Below are 23,380 nucleotides of genomic sequence, written 5' to 3'. Positions count from 1 at the left end.
TTAGTGGGGTCTTTGAGGAAATAACCTCTCTTATGAAAAATACATTTCTTTAAAGCTTAATAATTCCTTTAATTTTGCTATGGTTTTTGTATCTACCTTTCTATATCTGTTTCTGAGTATGCTTGGAAGATTATCTGCTGTAATGTCTACCTAGTATTAGTGATATTTCTGAGTGACGAAATTTTGGAGTGTTTTGGTTAGTATTATTATTATTATTATTTTTTTTTACCTCAAATCACTGATGTGTCCCAATGGGTGGTGAGGGTATGGCATTATAAAAAACATGGTTGACTATTTTTATAATCAAGGAGGTAGGGAGAATTTTCTAAATATGGTACAAAACCTAGACATGGGAAAAGCAATAACTAACACAGTTAAAAACAAAAACTGCCAAGTGTTCTACAAAGATTAGTATATTCCCAGTATTGCTGGTCAACTAATGATGCAGCCATCGGTGCAAGTCCCAGCTGACCCAGGAGAATCAGCAGTCTCACAGCTCCAGCCCAGGGCTCGTCACGATCGCCCTACAGGCTCTCTGGAGTCCAAAAGGCTTTGAGAAAAACTACCCATCCTGTGGACCTCCACACCCCCCTAATGAGCATGGTCAGGAGGCCACTCTCCTCCCAGACAGGCTACAACCCCTCCCAAGCACAGTGCAAATATTACAGCTTAAAAGCCAGGCCAAGCAGCCCAGGGTTCAATGGGCCCTTTCTCTTCCTGCCTCCTTTGGCCTCCCATCTAACTGCTCTCCAGCACACCCCAAAAGGACGTGCTCTCTTCTCCCAGGGCCCACCCTCAGAACCTCAGCCTCAAGCTTTGGCCCAGTCAATGGCCGCCCAGCGTGGGAGATTTCGGGGGCAGCACAGGAGGGCTGCCAGGGGGAGAGGGCAGGGGTGCCTAGAGACAGCAGCTCACTTACTCTCCTCATGAAACCTCATGTTGCTGGGAGGGATAGGATGAGAAAACATTAAAAAAAAATTAGTGGTGACCCAGAAGCAGGGAACAAAATTAGAACCAGCAGCCTGCTGCTCACTGACCAATATTTACTGAGCTCCCCACTGCGTGTATCAGTGCCTGTGAGAGGGAGGGCAGAGACTGGAGTCAGCCCAGGGCAGCGGCACAGACAGCAGGGATGGCTGATTTAGCCACATGCTGAGCCCCAGTGAGGACAGTAGGGGACAGAGGGAGTGCATTTGCCTGGCTGCCCTGTTCCAGCCGGAGCCTGGGCTTGACAAAGCAAAGAAGTCTTCCAAAACTAACTGCCTGCGCCAGGCAGCCCAGTGAGCAGTAGCCAGCCAAATACCCCACCCACAGCCCTCCCTCCGCCAGAGGCATGGCGAGAATCACCCTGATTCTCATCATTCACCCATCAACATTTCCCAGACACTCAGTTACAAAATTCTGACCTGCTGTCCTTGTAAGTCCACTCCTGTTTGTCAGGCCACGGGGCCCAGCATGTGGCTTAGGAATCTTGGTACTGTGCACATCTACCACTTACATCACCCATTTGAAGCAAACTCCCTGGCTTGTTATTCAGGGTCAAATTAATAAGCAAAACATATGGTCTAGTCCAGCCGTGGGCAAACTACGGCCCACGGGCCAGATCCGGCCTGTTTGAAATGAATAAAACTAAAAAAAAAAAAAAAAGAGGGGCGAGCAGAGAATGTCTGCTGGAAGATGGGAAGCCCGGCTGGATGAGGATCAGGAGCTCAGCACCTCCTCCCACCCACAGGGATTCTAACTCTCCAGGGCCCATAGACCAACTTTAACCCTGAAGTCAGTTGTCATGACCCTTATTACTCTTCTTCTCTAGACCAGTGGTCGCCAACCTTTCCGACCTCTCGGACCACCAGTGATCCGTGGACCACCGGTTGGCGACCACTGCCCTATACTAAATAACCTCCATTCCTTCCGTTTCACCTATACTCACTGAACTACTAGTAAAAGCTAGCTACACCTACCAGACTTACAAACTCAGTCCAAGAGTCCATTCGTTTAGCAAACACTCATTGCCCACCAGTTTCATACCAGGAATTATGCTGGGCACTGGGGATGTCTGGTACCTGCCCTCGCAGATAAGGGGAAAACAATTCAACAAGTGACTTGCAAGAGCAATGATGACATGGGCTATGTTTTGATCAGGGTTCAGTTGGGCAATCTGAGCAGGAAGGGGATTTGTATGAGGTATTAAATGGCTTAGGAATCATCAGGAAGGCTGGAGAAACAGACTGAGCTTCCAGGAGCTCCTCCCAAAACTCAGTGCAGAGCTGGGCTGCCAGGGAGCGGGGGCCCTGCCACCATCAGGTATGGTACAAAGAAGCGGCCCGCACAGAATTATGCCGCCCCTGCCGTGATCCACACCAGCAAAATGGATGTCCCAGAGCCCATCGGGAGGAAGGGGATGGCCACACATTTAAGACTGGGTCAAGTGCAGGCAACTGGCAGAGTCACACGTGAATTTTAGTGCAAGGATGTCTGGAAAGTACAGTTTTTGATTCTCTACTTCTAGTGGGCTGGACTAAAATGCATTATCCCAAGTAGCATACTTGGTAGTGAAAGGAGGCACTATTCATAAACACGCCAGGACAACAGGAGTGAGCCAGACGGTTTTCTTCATGGAGGCGCCTGTGAGCAAGCCCACCCACACCACCCACCACGGATCACGATGAGGCGGAGTGCAGGAAGCTACAGAGAACACAGTGGGACAGGCAAACCTAGTGTCAGGGGTCAGGGAACGCCTCCAAAAGGAAACATTATTTCAGCAGAGACCCGAAGGGCGGTCAAAGTGAGCCAGGTGACGGTGAAGGTGAAGGTGAAGGTGAAGGTGAAGGGGGTGGAACCAACGGCCCAGAGAGACACAGCTGCATTTGGAAAGACCTGTGAACACACACATCTGAGAACTTAAGAGTCCAGTGTAGCAGGCAGACTCGAGAGGATGCGGTAGGCACCAGGGCAGGGAAGGGCCTGTTATTGGCAAGGTGCTGGACTTCGTCTGGAGGGCAGTGGGATCTTTTTCAGTAGAGATATGGTCAGATTTGAGGTTTTGGCATGTCCATGTGGCTGCAGTGTGGAGAATGGCCTTGAGGTGGGTGAGCACAGAAGCCAGAATCCAAGTAGCAGGCTCTCTGGTGTCCAGATGGGAGCACGCAGCACGAAGAGTGGTCTAAAGAGCCAGGCTTCTTTCTCCAGCTTCAATGCAGCCCGGGGCCTCCCCTGCTTTTGGGGCTGCTGGCCTCACCGTTTCCCACTAAGGAACTGAATAGGCTCCTGTAGTGGCCACGAGTAGAGAAACAAGCCCCTTCACTGTCCTCATCACCCAGAGTATCAGGGTGAGTGTGAGAGGACCGACCACCCCCATCGTCTCCTGAATCAGCCCGAGCCTCGTCTGGCTCCAGTCTCTTTCTGTAGCAGGAGAGCCATTCATAAATGCCAACTCCAACGCCTTGGCAGCAACACCCTGGGGGCAGAATCTGCCACCAAGGGCTTCTCACAAGAAGTCTCTCTATGATCCCGTCTTCCCGAAAAGGGGCAGAAGAATGCTCTGAGCCGAGCCCCAGGCTCCCCCCGGAGGTGAGGCAGGCGCTTCCTACATGAGCCTTGATAAGACAGCACAGCAGGCAGAGGCACGCACCAGTTCCCTGGAACAGTGAACCTCCCTCCAGCAAGAGCCAGGCCCCAGGGCAGTTCCACTGATCTGCCTGCCCCGGCAGCGCCCCCCCAACCCGCCTCCCTCCCACCTTGCCTGCCTCAGTGCCCCTGTGCTCCACTGCCTCCACCTTTACAACCCTCCCATCCTGAAGCCCCCACTCCTCCTCAAAGACTCTGACCACACCAGCCTCTATAGCAGAGACGCTGACTCCTGTGTCATCATTTCTCTAAGGAAAGTGGTTCTCAAAGTGTGGTCCCTGGACCAGCAGCATCACCACTACCTGGGAACTGGGAAGTGCACAGTCTCAGCCCCACCCAAACCTGCTGAATCAGAAACTGTGTCTTAAAAAGCCCTCTAGGTGACCACGATATACACTACTCTTGGGAAGATCAAGAGCTCTCCTTAGATCTCCAGGTTTCTTCACCAAAGAGGGCCAGAGCCACTGCTGCCAGGGGTGGCTCCTTCCCACCCCGCACTCAGCCTCTGTGCAGTTACTGCCACAGGCACATGGCCAGGGCCCCCAGTAGAATGGCACAGGCTGTACCTTAGATTTCTCAATGACCATAAACATTATCAGCAGAGCAATGAATGAGCCCTCCTCCCATGAGAAAGAGGGTTACTGGGAAAAAGAAAGAAAACCCCCCGATTTCCAAATTGGAGTGAGAAAAGGGGTAGGAAAGGGAGGGAAATTGAGCAATGGCATTCCTGAATCATAATTCCTCCATTTTCCTGCCTCCTGCCCAAACTTCCCAAATGGCCCAAGGTCTCTGGCAGTTACCATCTGATTATTGGGGAGAAAGGCCTTCCCACTGTGGGCCTCTGAAAGTGACCAGAGCGCCCCTCTTGCTAAGATTCCCGAGAAACCACGAGAGCCGGCTGCCTCGTGCTACTCGTTCCCACTCTGTCACATCCCCTCCCACCCACCCCACCCCACTTGGATCAAAGCACTCGCCAGCTACACTCCTCTGTGATGTATGTGAAATACATACATCATAAAATAAATGTATCACTCCCCTTCACCCAACAGCACAGATTACTTCCTCCGCCTGGCAGCCAAGGGTCCCTCCAACTAGGCTCTTACCACCTTTCCCCCTCACCTGTCATCCTCTCTCGCCTGGAACCCTGGGCTCCATCCAAAATGCCCCACTCCTGCCCCTCCCATCTCCACGCCCACCCACAGGACTAGAAGTCTGATGAACATCTGTTAGAAACATCTGTCCGAAACATCTGCACGTGTTCCGGGCACTCTCTCCACAAGTGTGAAGGGCCTGGATGTAAAAGGATGGACTACAGGAAGAAGCACCATCAAATCCTCCCTCCCTGCCACAAGGCCCAGCCCCTGGGGAACATTCCATCTTCCTCTGAACCCTGCCCCTCAGTCTCAATGGCATGCTGTCTTAGAAAGACAGTGCTTTCAGTTAACGCCCTTGTTGTTTCACTAACAATCCTAGAAGGCTGGTAGGATCTGAATAAGTACTTGCCATATGAATATGTAAATACAAAGGCATAAAGAGTAGCTCAACTGGTTAGAGCAGCTCAGTTGGTTAAAGCCTCGTCCCAATACCCCAACTTGGCAGTTCAATCACCGATCAGGGCACATAAGTAAGTGGAATAACAAATCAATGTTTCTTATTCCCCTTTCTCTCTCTCTCTCTCTCTCTCTCTCTCTCTCTCTCTCTCTCTCTCTCTCTCTCTCTCTCTCTCTCCCAAATCAATCAATAAAAAACAACAACAGATATACCCTCACCTTCTCTACAGACTACAGAATGGCTGACTGGGTTAGACTTCACTGAAGATGCAGTATTTAGGGCCCTGGGGTCTTCTCAAAGCTCCTCCTGTCCAAGGTGCAAAGGAGAGGATGACGACCCGACCCTGTGCCCTCCTGGTCCTTCCGTCGCTGCCAGGGCATCAGCTCTGGAGAGGCTGTCCGGGGCACTCACAGATGGCGTCCAGAGCAAAGGCAGCGGGTTTCTGGCTCCTGTCACATTTGGATACAGAACAGGGCCAGAGAAAGACCCACAAAGGCAGTTAGTTACCCTGCCTCAGGCTAAACTACCCCATGTGGGCTGTGAGTGGGTACAGCGCAGTCTCAGACAATATGGTGCAAAAGCAGCAACTTCCCGAACAACACAACAACTTGTGCCCATATTTCCACTTGCAATTCCACTCCCCTACCTCCTACAAACTGCTGTCTATTAAAAAGGGATCAACATTCCCGCCAGACTTAAAGGCTTACGACCTCTCTGGTTAACCCCAAACCCAAGGGCAATCGTATTGCCACCTGAGAAGGGTTTCTGATTTTCCCTTGCAACTCAGACATGCTCTTGTTTGGGTGACTTTCAACCTCAGAGGGTGAGGGAAAAAAGAGAGAGATGGACATGAGAATTCTTACGGCAGCACTCTTCACTAAAACAAAAACCTTGAAGGTAACCCAAAAGCCCAACAGCAGGAGAGTGGGTGAGTAAACAAACCCATCCTCACAACAGAAGCATATACAACAGAGGACGGACTACAGCGTCCTTAACACTGAGTGCTACTCATTCTTCGTGACCTCTCCCCTCCAGAAAGAGGTCACTGAGTGCTCCTCATTCTTCATGATCTCTCCCCTCCAGAAAGAGGTCACTGAGTGCTACTCATTCTTCATGACCTCTCCCCTCCAGGAAGATCTGGAAGGAACTTCTGTACCCTCCCTGAGGACTAGAGCCCATTCCAGTTTTCCTTGTAAAGTCGACACACCACAGGGCATGTGAAGGGAGGCAATGCTGAAATTCTAGTTGAAATAAAATCTCTTAACCAGTCTTCCAGCTTCCACTGGGCACCTGTCCCTATACTGTCAGAGTTCGTTCTCTCTCTCTCTCTCTCTCCCTCCCTCCCTTCTCCCTCTCTCTTTCTCTCTCTCCCTCTCCTGCCTCCTGCACGCCCCACTGGGGATCGAGCCCACAACCCAGACATGTGCCCTGACCGGGAATTGAACAGTGACCTCCTGGTTCATAGGTCGATGCTCAACCTCTGAGCCACACTGGTTGGGCCTTTCTCTCTTCTAAGTATAACAGATACCCATGTAAAGTACCCAAATCTTAAGTGTAATGCTCAATGAAAGAGTCATCCTTTTAAAGATAAATCTGATCACAGCACTTTCTTTGCTTTAAACCCGCCAATGACTTCCCAGTATAAGTGGAATAAAATCTAACCCCCTATTTCTGGCCTATAAATCACTGTGTCAACTAGTCCTTGCTGACTCCACTGACCTTTATTATTAAGCCCTCTTCTCACTGGGATCCAGCCATCCTGCCCTGCCCTCTTTCTCTCCCTTTAACACATCAAGTGCATTCTGAACTCAGGGCCTGTGCACTTGCTGTTCCCTCTAACTTAAATGCTCTTCCCTTAGATCTTCATATCATGTCTCAGTTCAAATGTCACCTCCTCAAAGTGGAGGGCCACCTGGTCAAAGAAAGGGGGTGGGGGGAGCCTACTCACAGTCATTCAGAACTCCAACACTGTTTTATTGTCTTCTCAGCCTACCAGCACCACCTATAATAGTCTTTTCGTTGTTGTTTACATATTTAATATCCTCCTAATAGCCTCCACAGTGGAGACTTGGCCTATTTTCCCTCCTGCAGAGCCTGGAGGAGTGAGTGCCTCGTAGGGAGGCTGCCCAAATGAATGAGTGTGTTAATTCCCCTGCCCACCTGTCAGTTTAGAATTTTTTTGTGCTTTGGTCTCTACCCCCAGTTGAACTACAGGCATCCTCAGAGGAAGGACACCCCTTCTCCTGCAGCTTCAATAGAACTGAAGTTGGAGTACAAAACATAAGGTAGAAAAATTAAAGAAAAACTTAAGGGGATCCAGGAGGAAGGTGGTGGGAGAGGCGGGCACAGGCAGGCAGCCTCCCTTCCCCACAACCCTGAACACCGGTGTGTGGAGAACAGGCAACCACCTGATAATCCTCCCAAAGAGAACACATTAACTCTCCCTGCAGCAGCAGCAGAAAAGCACAGGCAACCCCGCAAGTACAGGCTGTTTCTAGAATTTCTCAGCTGCTCATGGAAATTCTGAGTCTTGGTCCTGCTGAACACAGCCTCTCTCAACGTGCCAACTACACACATCCCGAAACGCCGGGGGAGGGGCTCAGCCGCTGCCCGGAGGAAGTGGTGTGGGAAGAGCCAAGGTCACAGGCACAATCTGGGCAACAGAGCTGTGCACACGCCATCGTTCACCCAGGGCCAAGGCCTCTGCCGCGGGAGGTACCCCGCACAGCGTCTGCTGGACATCAGGGGGCGGCCAACAAAAGAGGAGCAAGGAGCGGAACAGAATCTCTGTTCCTACGCCTGTCAGGCGACCGACCACCAAGGGCACCTGGCGAGTGGCTGGAGCCTGGGGGATGGGTGACTTGGTACTTGCTGCACCTTTCTGGGAAAGCTGATGAGAACGGCTGTGGCTTGCTGCCCCTGGAAACTACCCAGGGACCTGATCTCCTGGGAACCTGCTGGGCCTCTCACATGGAAAGTCTCCAACATGAGGGAAATGGTCAGCACTGAAATACATATACACCCATCAGTGTCACCCAGTCCTGGGATGGCAAAGCATGGGACCCACCATCCGTGAGCAGAGGAAAGGACAGGGACAGGACGGGAGGCCAGGGCTGACCACCTCTGGCTCACGTGCTGGGAGGAAAAGCAGGGCCAACATAGCTCCACCGTGTGCAGAAAGGGGGAGTCCACGGGGGCGGGAGGTGCTGGCCTGGAGCCCTCTGGTTTCCAGGAAAGAGTGCCGACAGTACAGCCTGCTCCCTGCGATTCACAGGACTCTCTTGACTCACAGGACACACACATATACCACCCTCTTTTTCTCACACAAGCCAACTTTTCAGGCTTCCAGTAAAAGACACAAGGAAAAAACTGTGGTTTGGGCCTGTCCTCTCTCCCTTCCTTGGGGAGGACAGCCCAGCAATCCGGGGGGTGCTGGGTGGGGAGTGGTGGTGGTGGAGGCCTTCAGTGAGCTGGCTGCCTCCCCGGCCCTGCCCCTACCCCTACCAGTCAGCAGGGCACAGGGAAAGCCCTAAGCGCTAAAGGGGATCTTACCAGAAGAAAAGGAATCAGTGAGATCAGGAGCAAGTTATCTGGGGACAGTCTCTGGCCTCAAGACAGCAGTCAAAAAATATTTACTAAGAATTTACTACACAATTCGCTAAACTATCCTTCTGGAGATTCAATAATTTAATAATCCTACTATCTGTGTGTAAGTGTGGTGGGCAGTTAGACGGACATGAGCAGAGCAAGGACGATGGGCCAGGTACGGGTGACTTTTCCTCCCCTGGCACGCAGCTGGTCATTTGGTTTGGACCCCCTGATGTTTCCTCCCTAGAGATAACATCTAGGCCTCAGTTGTATTTCAGCTCCAAGCCCAGAAAAGCAACAAAACCAGACCAGTGGACTGCATGGATGACCTGCATTATATAATGATTCCCTGCCCTGGCACCAACCAACCAATCAGTAGAGACCTAGACGCAGAAAGGACACACCTGGGAAGCTGCTGAATATTCCATTAATATCTCCCCCTGGGACCTCCCTGCTGAAATCTCCACCCTTAAAACCCTTGGGGAGGAAAACCAAGATGGCGGCATAGGTTAACAGCGCAGATTGCTGCCTCGAACAACCACTTCAAAAAACAACTAAAAGACGGAACGGACATCATCCAGAACCACAGTAAGGCTGGCTGAGTGGAAATTCTACAACTAGGAGGAAAGAGAATATCATACCCAGATTCAGAGGAGGCGCAGTGCTGAAGTGAAATACTAAGGTGCGGAGTGCACGCGGAGCGGGCTGGAGGCGGAGGGCGCGGTTGTTGTTTTCAATCAGGAGGGAGTTTCAGACTCTGAGCTCCAGATCCGGGCGAGTCTCTAGGGACCCAGACTCAAACGGGAGAAGCGGGACTGTCTGGCTTCGGTCGGAACTCGAAGGCAGCTTTCTCTCCGAGGTTTGCAGCAGTTGCTGGGACTCTGAGAGGCAGAGCCCCTAGGGACGGAACTGAGAGCAGCCATAATTGCTCACTCAGGCCCGCCCTGTAGATCCCCGGGGACCCGCCCCGCCCAAGCCCTGAGCAGAGCCATTTTCCGGATAGCCTCAGGCAAACGCTAGATTAGCACCACCCTAGAGATCCAGCACAGAAGCTCTCCCACTGCAGACACAGCGGACTCTCATAGCCAGTTAGCCTGGAGGTCAAATCACCCCCACTATTGCCGACAACAATCAAGGCTTAACTACAACAAGACTGCGCACAAAGACCACTAGGGGGTGCACCAAGAAAGCATAAAAAATGCGGAGACAACGAAACAGGACAAAACTGTCAATGGAGGATATTGAGTTCAGAACCACACTTTTAAGGTCTCTTAAGAACTGTCTAGAAGCCGCCAATAAATGTAGTGAGATCCTCAAGAAATCTAATGAGACCCTCAATGTTGTGATAAAGAACCAACTAGAAATTAAGCATACACGGACTGAAATAACGAATATTATACAGACTCCCAACAGCAGACCAGAGGAGCGCAAGAATCAAGGCAAAGATTTGAAATGCGAAGAAGCAAAAAACACCCAACCAGAAAAGCAAAATGAAAAAAGAATCCGAAAATACGAAGATAGTGTAAGGAGCCTCTGGGACAGCTTCAAGCGTACCAACATCAGAATTATAGGGGTGCCAGAAGATGAGAGAGAGCAAGATATTGAAAACCTATTTGAAGAAATAATGACAGAAAACTTCCCCCACGTGGTGAAAGAAATAGACTTACAGGTCCAGGAAGCGCAGAGAACCCCAAACAAAAGGAATCCAAAGAGGACCACACCAAGACACATAATCATTAAAATGCCAAGAGCAAAAGACAAAGAGAGAATCTTAAAAGCAGCAAGAGAAAGAAACTCAGTTACCTACAAGGGGATACCCATACGACTGTCAGTTGATTTCTCAACAGAAACTTTGCAGGCCAGAAGGGAATGGCAAGAAATATTCAAAGTGATGAACAGCAAGAACCTACAACCAAAATTACTTTATCCAGCAAAGCTATCATTCAGAACTGAAGGTCAGATAAAGAGCTTCACAGATAAGGAAAAGCTAAAGGAGTTCATCACCACCAAACCAGTATTATATGAAATGCTGAAAGGTACCCTTTAAGAAGAGGAAGAAGAAGAAAAAGGTAAAGATACAAATTATGAACAACAAACATGCATCTATCAACAAGTGAATCTAAGAATCAAGTGAATAAATAATCTGGTGATCATAATAGAATCAGGGACATAGAAAGGGAATGGACTGACTATTCTTGGGGGGGAAAGGGGTGTGGGAGATGCGGGAAGAGACTGGACAAAAATCGTGCACCTATGGATGAGGACAGTGGGTGGGGAGTGAGGGCGGAGGGTGGGGCGGGAACTGGGAGGAGGGGAGTTATGGGGGGAAAAAAGAGGAACAAATGTAATAATCTGAACAATAAAGATTTAATTAAAAAAACCAAAACAAAACAAAAAAAACCCCTTAGGACAGAGGACCCACTGGCTCCCTCCCAGAAGCACCACTCCCCCACCCCACTCCCATCTCTGCCTTTCCATCCCCTTCCCCTTCCCTCAAGGGCACTCCCATGACTTCCCTCACTCCCAAGCTCTGAGAGCCTTCCTTTGACCTCTATAACTTGTTTCTTAATCCCATTTCTTGTAGGAATCACTTTTTCTACCTCTGTGACTTTGTAAATAAATATTCTATTATAGTTTGGGTCTTGGCTCTGAATCTTTCCTAGCCAGAACCCAAGGCCCAGTGTGACCCCACAGGCCTAACACCTGGTGCAGTTCCCGCCACCTACACCTTAAGGACGCCTGTTGTATAAGATTTTCACCCATGCTGAGTATTAAAATAGTATTCCATGTTTGCCAAATTGGTTAAAAATCATTCTTATAATCTCTTCATTTTCATTTCTTTGATTACTAGTGTGGCTCATCACATTTTCAGGTTTACTAACATTTATATTTCTTCTTCACAAATTGACTGTTTACCATCGTTTGCCCATTTTTGCTGTCATACATTCATCTTTTTTCTTATCGGTGTATGTAAGAGTTCACTGTATGGACTAATAACATATTCACCTTTTGTCACATATTACAAATAACTTCCTAATCGTCTGCCTTTTAATTTTGTTAATTGATATTGTGACCTCAAGGCGGTCACATGCTAACCTGACAAGCACAGGGAAGGCCTATGTGGCAGCTTTGCAAACTCAGAGACCTAAAATAACCACAAACTTTTTAATTAAAAAAGCAGTCATATCCTAGGCTAGAATCTTCCCTGACAAAAGTCAGTGTTTACCTTAACTGAGCCTGTCTATTGTCTTTAGACTCTAGAATCATATACCTTTGAAAAGTCAGGGTAACTTTCCTTTTTCCGGACCCCACAGGGCTCCACCAATGCACCAGAGTGGAGACTACAAATCCTCACTGTTATTTTTATTGTGTTAATTGTTGACTATTAATTATCCTGTACCCACCTATGGAAAAGATGCATATGTCTATAATTTTTCTTTTTATTCAATCCCAGAGGTCCCCACTTGGCTTTCTCTCACCTCCCTAATCTATCACCAAAGAATTTCATATAACCCACTGAAGTCTCCTCTTTTGATTGTAATATATAAAATAAGGTGCAAAACTGCCATTCTCTGGAGCATTTTCTCAATCTGTTGAGATGTTGCTTCCCAGCAATTGTCAACAGTTTGGCTCAAATAAACTCACAAAAATTCTTCACAGGTTTGAATGTTTCTTATGTTGACAGTATTATTGATAGAATTTTTTAAAAGGTTGAAGTTAATATATCACACTTTTTGTTTAAAGTTTCTGCTTTTGGTAGCATGCCTGGAAAATCCTTTCCCACCCTGAAATTATAGAATACACACCTATATTTTCTTGCCTTTAAAAAATTTAAATTTCTAATTTGTCTAAAATTTAATTTTGGCACAGAGAAAGAGAATCTAACTTTTTAATAAGTTAGCCAATTCTCTCAATACTGTTTAATGAATATCCATTTTCCTTGTAAACCTCAACCGTGGAGTCGATAGAAAGTTAGAAATTGAGGTAAAGTCAAATATATCGTTTGCACAGAGAGGCCACAGGCTGGTCTAGCTAATGACATGTAAGAGCACAGTGTGGGTGCCATCTCTTCCACTTCCTCCTTCCTGCTCAGGGGCACAGCTGGCAAGTAACAACCATGAGGTCCAAGTCCAATGTGCCAAGGATGGCAGAGCAGACAGATAACTGGAGAGAGCCTGGGTTCCCACAGGCATCACTGAGCAGGAACGCGGCCTCCCACGATGCTTTACTATCTGCCAATCAGCACTGGCTGGACGATGGTGTTATTTGCATCTAAACACCCCCTTGTAATACAACCATAGTCTTTCTTTCCCTTAATTTTATAAGAACTGCTAGGATTTACTGTTACTTGCCAGGCATTGTGCTAAGCAATTTGTTTTCATTATCTCATTTAATCTCAACAAGACACATTTGTCAGTACTTCTGCAATGATAAGTATCAATGACAGCTCTTCTGAGTAGAGAAAGACACTTGCTTACCTGCATCTCTATAAGACAACTCCCTATTTCAGAAACATTAAAACAACAAACAGCATCTTAAAATTCAGCAAGCATTTTACAGATGAGGACACTGAGGCTAAGTAGATTTGCTCAAAACCACACAATTGGTAATAAATAATACCATTACCGGTTGCTGAATTCCTACACATACTGAGGTCTGTTTTTGGATGTTCCTATTCTGTTTCATTTATCTAACCCTGTGACAATGTCACTATTTTTTTCTTCATCATTATTTTTTTCTGGTAAAGCAAGTCCAACTTCACTACTTTCTTTTTAAAATTGTTTTTGGCTATCCTTGTACATTTATTCTTGCAGGAAAAAAACCCCAACTTTTTAAATTATCTAACTTGGCTGCCCAGTGTTCTGAATCAGAGCTTCCTGGGTGAGATCCAGTATCTGCAGATCCAGTTCTGATAGATGAACCTTGCTCGTTTGGGCACTGGTCTGACATTTCAGGACGGCTGGACTAGACAGGACCACCTACGACATCCTGTGATTTCTCTGAACTCTTTGAACTCCCCCTCTCCCACTTGTGGTACCAGACCTCAGCCTGCCCAGCCTGCAGGGGAGCTGACAATGAGAGCTACTTCCACGGAGGCAAGTTGTTGGGATTGTGGGTCCTAAGAACACAGGGCCTCTGAGGCAGCTTTATAACTTATACCCACTTGCTTCTCAGATCTGTGTCAACCTGAGGGGACCAGGCAGCCTGAGGCAGCCTCGGCTCAACAGCAGCCAGGCCTGCTTTCTGTCTTAGGTTTAAAAAGAAATCTTTCCTGTGCAGCTCTGTGAACCAGAGTTTACAAAGGACATTCCTCCCATCCTGAAGGCAGTGGGTTGAATAACATCCCCAAATCCATGTCCACCCAAAAGTGCAGAAGGTGAGCTTTTGGGAAAGAGGGTCTTTGCAGATATAATTAAGACGCCCATGACTGGTATCTTTAGATGAGGAAGGAGGCGATCTGGACACAGACACAGAGAGAAGGCACGTGAAGACGGCAGAGAGGGGCGAGTGACGTTGTCACCAGCCAAGGATCAAAAACTCCTGGGGCCACCAGAAGCTGGAAGGAGTCTCCCTAGAGCTGTGGGGGGAATGTGGCCTGGCTGGCACCTTGATTTCACAAACCAAGTTTGTGACAATTTGTTAGGACACCCCTAGGACACTAACACCTTGAACCAGAATTAAGATCTTTTATCTCAGGCTCCCTTGCTATGGGTGGCAGAATTCCAAGATGACCCCCAATGACCCACACCCTTATGTGTGGGCAGGGCCTGTAAATATGATATCACTCCTGTTATTGTGTTACATTATGTAGGCAAAGGGATTCTGCTGGGATTAGCTGACCAACTTAGCGGACCTGGAGATAGGGAAAACTATCCTGTAATGGCCAGAACTGATCAGGTGAACCCTTAAAGGGGACAGGCCCTTGCTGGCAAAGGGGGCTTGAAGCATGAGAAGGATTCAACCTGGGAGAGAGAGTAACTTCTGGTATGGGAGTCCAGGAGATACCAACTTAACCACGTGACTCAGGAAAACACCACCAGAAACATGACACTGACACCCTGACCTGATGCTCTGAAAAGGATGCAACATCGTGACTGTGACATTCCTGCCAACAAGGCACAACCTCGTTCTAAGAAAGAAAGAGGAACTGTTACAGACTGGAGGAGACTGATGGGAAATAATGACTAAACGCAATGCGGGATTCCAGATCAGATCCTGGAACAGAAAAGGGATATTCGTGAAAATATTGGTGAGATTTAAAAAAGGCCTGTGGCTTAGCTGAAGTGCCAATGTCGATTTCCTGTTCTTGGTAACTATCCTATGGGGTGAGGGATAAAAAGGCACTCTCCTATATATTTTTTTACAACTTTCCTGTAAGTCTAAAATTAGTCCCAAATAAAAAGGTTGAAATAAAAGGAAATGGTTAAGTAAATTAGCAGAGGTTGCCTCAGGATGACAGACCTTTTCTCGCATGCATCTTTATGCTCATCTTTACAACAAGTATGCATTACTTTTTAAAAAAATATTTTATTGATTTTTTACAGAGAGGAAGGCAGAGGGATAGAGCGTTAGAAACATTGATTGGAGAGAAACATCGATCAGCTGCCTCCTGTACACCTCCTACTGGGGATGTGCCCGCAACCAAGGTACATGCCCTTGACCAGAATCGAACCTGGGACCCTTCAGTCCGCAGGCCGACGCTCTATCCACTGAGCCAAACCGGCTAGGGCAGTATGCGTTACCTTTGATAACCAGAGGCAGAGGTTGGAATAAATGGACTGATACAAACGATGTTGGTTTGGGGCCAAGGAACTGTTCTAGCTAAGAGTAGGATGGAGCCCAAGACAGAGGGCTGCTAAAACAGAGCAACAGTCTTTAATAGGGAAACCCAGACTATTGGTACCTTAGACCCCAGAGCCCTTTACAGTTGCTGGACCCAAACTAAATTTCTAGCCACATCACTTGTCCCTCCATCAGCCGCTCTGGCCTATATTGGCCACCCCTGCTCCAGGAACATTCGTTATTCACACAACTCTCCTTGCCAGGACTCCTCTCCTCCCTCTCTCCCTCAACTTGCCTTCCTTCCACTTCCAGGAAGCCTTCCCAGACCACTGCTGCCCCAATTAGCTCACCTGTCCACTCCCCCCCACCCCGCCCCACATCCTTAAGTGTCTCTTGTCTGCCTCACTCAGTGGAGCTTAAGGAATGCCACAGATAGCATGTAACTCCCCACGTGTACTCAGCTCACCTCCACACATATCTGACCAGCGTCTTTAGAAGAGCAACAATGTTCTGCCTGTCTGCACGGAGTGGAAGCGCTCTTATGGCTGAACACCATGGGCTTGGACAATCCCTTCCAGTCCTCCTGCACATCCCTGCAGCACACAGGTCCCCTGGTCACAAGCTGAGGATGTACTGACCAGGAGTCTGTGGTGCCTATTCCCAAAATCCTTTATGCTGCTTCTATTTGTTTTTATGACTATAATTAAGTTAAATAGTAACAAATATAAATGCAGAGAGACACAGTTTTGATTTCTTCGAAAGTAAAGGAAGTGTTCTAGAACAAGCAATTCTGAAATTGTGGCCTTGGAGGACAGCTGGGTCACTGAGACCATTTCAGGAGGTCTGTAAGGTAAAAACTATTTTTCTTATAATATTAAGATGTTAAAAGCCCTTTCATTCTCATTTTTCAGAAGCTACAGAAAGTGTGATGAATGTGTGCCAGGTAGTTTTGAGTTTTTCTAGAAATTTCTAAGGTAGAAGTTTAGAGTCCAGATATATAGGTTTTCAGCCCTGGCTGGGTGGCTCCGTTGACTGGAGTCGTCCCGATGCAACAGGGTTGCGGGTTCGATCTCCAGTCGAGCACATACAAGTAGCAACCAATAAATGCATGAACAGGTGGAACAACAAATCGATCTCGATGTTTCTTTCTCTCAATTAAAAAAAAAATCAATAAATATATACATTTTCAGAGATTATCTCATTTTGTTCAACTGCGTATTTACCATCAAACTTACATCATACCTATTATAATTTATCTAATTATCTAACAAATAATTATTTTGAAATCCTAAAGATATGTAAAAGTATAAAAACTTTATTTTGAAAGTTATTTTTCATAAAAATATGCTTTTCACGTTAACATGTAATGACCTATTTTTTGTTATTTTAAATGAATAACTATTTTTAAACTTGTTTTAATTTTTAGCACGATAAGTATCAATAGGTAGACAAATAAGAAGAAGACAGTATTAAGGAATCCTAGGATTAAAAAGTTTAAGAACTGTGTTACAAATGAAAAAAAAAAATTAGGTGTGTGCAATAAAAAAGTAGAATTCTGTATGTGGACTGGTTTGCAAATGTCTTTTTAAAAAAAATGAAAACTAATTAACAGACATGTAAATACTTTCCCCAGCAATTCCACTTCTGAGAATTTCTTCTATAGTCACATTCACACAATGTAGTAAATGTCATCTGTACAATTTTTCACTGCAGCATTGTACCTAGTGACAAAATACAGAAAACAACCCAAGTTGGGAAGAGAAGGAGAACATACCTTGGTTAAAAATTTACTGCGCTCCCATATTCTGGAATAATATGCAGTCACAATAAAAGAATGGTAAAAGTATTCTATATGCTGATATGGAAAGATCTAATACAGTTGGTAGGTGAAAAAACAAGACGCTAAACGACGTGTCTAAAATGCAAACCTACAGCATTTGTAAGATGTTTCACTGAATACTGAACACGTGACTTTTTAAAATTGGTGTTGCCTTTTTTTTTTTTTTTTTTTTATTCCTCATCCAAGGATGTGTTTATTGATTTTTAGAGAGAAATGGAGTGAGAGACAGAGAAATATTGTGAGAGAGAAACACTGATCAGCTGCCTCCCTTATGCCCTGTTGGGGATCGAACCAACTGACCCACCCAGCCGGGGCACATGTGTGATTTTTTAAACTGTCTTTTTATTTTTAGCCTTTTGATTTTTTTGTTGTTGTTAATCCTCACCTGAGGATATTTTTTCCCCAATGATTTTTAGAGAGAGTGGAAGGGAGGGGGAGAGACAGAGAGAGAAACATCTATGTCTCACATAGGATGCCTTCCGCACGTGCCTGGACCAGGCCAGGGGATGGAGCCCTTGACCAGAATACAACCCGTCAGTTCCAGGGCGGATGCTCTAAACACTGACCAAAACTGGCCAGGGCTAGCCTTTTGATTTTTGAGCTCTGTGAATATATGACCTGGTGAAAAACATTTAATGAAAAAAAAAAAAAAGAGAGAAATCCCAGGTAATACATGTGGTGTGATTTTTATATACAAACAATTTTCAAGTTTTATTAGGGGATGTAGAGATCCAAAGAAAAGCCCCAGCTCAAATCAAAGCTTTGGCAAATAAAAATAAATGCACATGCTTTTAAGGTAAAATAAAATGTTTAAAACCTGGATTTTTTTTTTTTTTAATTCCCAACTTTTGGCTGCTCTTCTCTTTTTTTTTAATGTATATTTTTAAGCTGGTTTTGAGAGAGGAAGGGAGAGGGAGAAAGAGAAACATCCATGTAAGAACAGAACATTGATCTGTTGCTTCCTGCATGCCCCCGCCCCCCCTCAACCGCCGCCAGGGAATCAAGCCAGCGGCTTGGCATGTGCCCTAACTGGGAATCAAATCAGCAATCTTTCCACCCAACCCACTGAGCCATACTGGCCAGGGCTGATGTTCTTCATTAACTACTAATCCTGAGTGCACTGACCAAGAGCCTTTAAGAACCCACCATAATAAATTCAAGACAGTCATCTCATTCCACCAAACCCCCGACTCTCCTGGGCCCGATGATGGAAAAAGGTTAGGAGGCCTGAGCAGGCAGTCAGAGCTCCAGTTCCCAAAGCAAGGAATTTGGTTTCCCATGGCTGGTCATGCCAGGCTCTCTCAAGCTGCTTCTGTGGCTGTCCTTCCTCCCACCTTTGTGGGAGTCCCAGAGGGCCCACTGGGGGCCCTGTTTCTGCATCTCGGCTGGGCCCAACAGAGGATCCCCTCTGGGAGTCTCCATAGCTACAGGAAGAGTGGGAATGGAGCAGCTGGGGCTTGGAGCCCTTGTGGGGAGGCTGCCCTGCTTGTCCCCTGGGACACCACGAGGCCCCTGGCTGGCAGCAGACTCTGGACTCCTTATCTGCTGGCATTCTGCCAGCCCGCCAGCCTCGAGGTCAGAGAAGTCCTCTCTGATATCTAATGAGTCCTGGCTGGGGCCCCGCAGCATGGCCCTTCCTCACCCACTTCCCACCCTCCCATGTCCCCAGAGTCTAAAAAGAGAAAGAGGTAGAGGACTTCTCCAGGAGAAACTTCTCTCCACACAAGCAAAGTTCTTCACCCCCTCCCCCCCCCCAAAAAAAATGAGCAGAGCAACTGGCTCCTTGCTTTTCACATTTTCAAGAAAAACACTAGTATTATCAGCAATTTCATCATCACATTTAGGAACAAAAATTGAACTTTTCTTTGGTCTTCACCATCAAGCCTCTTGGCTGCTTGCTAGCAATGTGACTTGGGACACCCATTAGCCTCTCTAGATCCAGTTTCTTCAGCTGTAAAACAAAGGGGCTACACTTGAAGCTTCCCGAAGTCCCTCCAGTTCAACATCCTATAGTCTGTGGTTCTGCAAAATACCCGAGCATGATTTTTTTCAGGCATCAAATGGGAACAGACTGAATTATTTTGGCAGAATGGGGAGAAGGTCCCAATTCCCAGACATATACCATCTATTCACAGCACTACTCTAGATTCCAAGATGCTGTAAATACTTGCCATAGATTGAGGTTGCTCCTAGAATAGAGTAGAATGTGAGCAGGTAAGGGAAGATGCAGGTGGGAAGGATGTGAAAACTGAACCAGTCCAGTGACTGATATATACTGCACGCACGCATGCGTGCACAGTCAGGCCTTCCTGCCTTTTTTAATCAGCCCCAAAGAGGAGTTTCCATTACCTGAAGAAATCAGAGCAGCTCCAAAAACTTAACGGTGGGAAAAGAAGCCCTTTTCCCATTGCCCAGGGAATCCGTGGACAATCCCTGGCCACAGAAAAGAGGACTACGCAGAGAGTCAGAAAACTGCACCCATGTTCCTAAGGAGGAGATGAACCAACCTTAAATCTGGGCTCACCCCACTCCTACAACTCAACCCACCTATCAGCTTCTGGGACCCCTAAATAATCCAGTCCATCCCACAGAAATAACAATGATGATGATGATAAGGAGGAGAATACCTCTACTATGTTCCAGACACAATCACAACATGCTGCACGGCGATGAAAACAGGCCCAGAGATGACGTATTTCTCCCCGCTGGACAGTGAGGGGGCCAGGATTTGAACAGATTCATCTGGCTCAGAAGACAGCATTCTCCTCTACCTGACACCACCTTTTAGCAAACTGCTCAAGTTCTCTGTGAACGTAATGGAACCCAACACTGGGACCTCTTCTTGCCCTGCTACCTCATTCTACATGCATGTGTGGTGTTCTTTCTGCCCAACAGGAGTGTGAGGAACTGGGCCTCAACTCTCTGCATCCTGTGGTGGCCAGTGCAGAGCCGACCACAGACTAGGCCAGGGGTGGGCAAACTTTTTGACTCGAGGGCCACAATGGGTTCTTAAACTGGACCGGAGGGCCGGAACAAAAGCATGGATGGAGTGTTTGTGTGAACTAATATAAATTCAAAGTAAACATCATTACATAAAAGGGTACGGTCTTTTTTTTTTTTTAGTTTTATTCATTTCAAATGGGCCGGATTTGGCCTGTGGGCCGTAGTTTGCCCACGGCTGGACTAGGCCCTGTGGCTCATTTACAGACTGAGGGACGAATGACCACTCGGAATCATGGAGCTTCTTCTTGCCCAAATGATAAGGCCAATCATTCTGCGCTTGGTGCCCTCTAGTCAACCTGCAAACCAATGACAGGAAGAGCAGCACCAGTCTATCTCCTGGCCTCCACACAATTGATTAAAACTCACCTCTGAGTCTCCAAAGGAAACATAATATGTGGCTTTTAATCCCAGCTACTAAAAGTTACGATTCTGGACATTCTTTCTCTTGCTTCACTGAGCTCCTCTGTTTTTATGGTTCTTGTTTTAAGAGGTCAGGATTAACGGATAGGAAACCACAGATCTAGTCTGACCTCGGCACTGACCTTTTCCCATGGACACAGGGCAGGTCGGGAGCAGAACTGGGACAGAGGCCAGTTCAGCAAGGCCGGTCCCCACTGCACACTATCATTGCCACGTCCCTACCCAAGTAGCCCGGGTTTCCTAAGGAAGAGTGACTACTAGTAAAGACAAACGCAAGCCCAGGTGGCTCCGGGAGGAAGGGTCAGGTCAGAGCCGCTCCCGCTTCCACCTTCCTCAGGCCCCTCACCAATCACGCTCACAGTCCTCTTGAACACCCAGGCCCTGGCAGACACTAAGTCCTCAAAACTGTAGCCACAATCCAGAGCTGAGGATATTTTCTCGGCTTAACTGGACCTCGGGATCACAAGGTGAACATGCTTGGATGGCTACTTCGTCCTATTGCCCTAAACCACCAAGAGAGGGCAGCCTAAACCAGACCACCTAAGTTGGTCGGCACCGACCAAATATAGCTAAAAAGCCATGCCCTGTGGGCAAGCCAGGTCGGAGTTGGCTTAGTCCCTCCTTTGCCATTCTCCATCTCCGGCTACGGGCCAGCCCGAAGGTTTGGGTCATTTATCTTCAGCTGGGACACGGTCTGGCTGAGGTGAGGTGGGGTCCACCGTTGCTGGAAAGCAAGGCACGGACACCAGTGACCCTTCCGGGCCGCCCCAAGAGCTGCCCACCAGATTTGGCCATCTCGTCCCCACTTTTTCTGTCCCCGCGTCGGTGAGCTCCAGGAAGCCTTCCGGAGCCTGCGGCGCGGCTCTCCACATTCTGGGCACCTTCTCTGACCCCCACATCCTGCGCTCGCCAGCCCATCGGACCGCACCTGCCATCTCCCTTTCCCCTCCCAGTAACCTCACGGGGCACCGCGGCCAGGTGTCGCCTCCATCCAGCGCCGGGCCCGTGCGCGGACCCTCCCGAGGGACTCCCCGGTCCAGCCCGCAGCTTCGGGGACTGCGGCCGGGCCCCCACCCCCACCCCCACCCGGAGACCAGAGCCGGGAGGCGCGCTGCTCCTCGGGGTGCTGCCGCATCCCGCCCGGCCCGGCCCGCCCCGCCCGCGCGCCCTCCGCCCCTCACCTGAAGCTGCGGCGGACGCCACCGGCCCGTGCAAACTCCCCAGCCGGCTCCTCGGCGGCCCGCAGCGGCAGCGGCAGCGGCGGCGGCGGCGACAGCAGCTCGGCCCGGAGTCCCCGCAAGGAGACCGCGTGTCCTCGCCCCCCTGCCTGCGTCCGTCCGCCCCACGCCGCGCATGCCCGCTATATAGCCTGCGCGTCAGCCTGGCCCCGCCCCGCCCCCGCCCCGCCCCGCCCTGCGCTCCCCGGGGCCTGCCACGTGGGGCCCGCGCCCGCCCGAGGGCTACGTGCAGGAGCTGCCCGCCAGCTGCGGGCTAGACCCGGGCCCGCATCGGGCTTGCCGCGGGCGAGCCAGCGCCCTGCTGCGCCTCGAGGCCCCTAGCCTGAGCCCTCAGCTCGCCCACATCCCACCTCACATCTTAGCTCGATTGGGGTCGTCTTCTAAGGCTTCACTCGCTGAGGCCACACGGGCCCCTCCATACTCTGGACTCCCATTAAGACTTCCCCGCCACCTCCACCCCCACCCCCTTACGTGGAAAGCTCTCACAACCAGCCCTCCATCCCCTAGGAGTTAGACTGCTCCTCACCTGACATGTATGTGTATATTTTAACACATCTAATTAATATAAAAAGCTTCTCTCTCCCCTCCCCAACTCAATTCTGAAATATACCCCAGAAAGGGATGCACCCAGACTTTCTTCTGCCAATTTCCCACCAGCCAAAAGAACAAAAATTTCCTGTTCACGTGCCAAATAAACTATATTACACTCACTTTTCGAACTAGGTGTCACCCCTCCCCCAAATGATCAGGCTCTCCAAGGAGCCAGATTTCTTAACCCAAAGCCGGGAGAAATGTTGATTTTTGTGTGAGGACTGTTCTAGGAATCTCTTGGTAGTGGGATAGTCCTATTGAGATGGATATCAGGCCTCGAAAATGCTAATTTCTTGAGAAAATAAGCCATCCATTAAACTATCACAGTCCTGTTGTTCTGGACATCACTACTACTTCCTCTACTGCTAAGCCAGCTGCCAGCTGGGTCTAGGAGACCAAAAAGAAGGGCCTTTTGGCAGAACTGTGGCTAGTTAGTACCCACATCCCTGTTCTAGCTCAGTGACTGGTGCCAGCCAGTCTGCATGTGCACAGGGAACAGGTACCACATCCCACTGTGCAGGTCCTGGGGAGAGGACCCCCACCAGAGCAGCACGAATGGAGAGGAAAACACAATCTCTGGAGCAGCTGACGGGAAGAATCAGGCTGGACGGCAGCTTGTCCCTCAGGACTGGGTAGAGAGGGGAAAGAATGCATGAAGCAAAGCCAGAACAGGCAGATTGTTTACGCCGCTCTTGAAGAGACGAGCTAAGCCCTGGGTTTTTCTAAAATTCAATTATCC

General features: G+C 48.4%; 1 protein-coding gene across 1 annotated transcript in view; it reads right to left on the bottom strand.

Moving 5' to 3' along the window:
• SLC39A14 (solute carrier family 39 member 14) overlaps positions 1 to 22,121 on the bottom strand; it is a 48,973-nt gene extending 26,852 nt beyond the window's left edge. Inside the window, exon 1 of the mRNA XM_036312829.1 lies at positions 21,994 to 22,121. The gene's annotated coding sequence lies outside the window, so the exon portion shown is untranslated. The remainder of the gene's footprint in view (positions 1 to 21,993) is intronic.
• Positions 22,122 to 23,380: the final 1,259 nt, after the last annotated feature.

This window comes from Myotis myotis, unplaced genomic scaffold (assembly GCF_014108235.1).
Source record: "Myotis myotis isolate mMyoMyo1 unplaced genomic scaffold, mMyoMyo1.p scaffold_m19_p_6, whole genome shotgun sequence".
Lineage (NCBI taxonomy): Eukaryota > Metazoa > Chordata > Mammalia > Chiroptera > Vespertilionidae > Myotis > Myotis myotis.
This window is presented reverse-complemented; position numbering and strand designations above follow the sequence as displayed.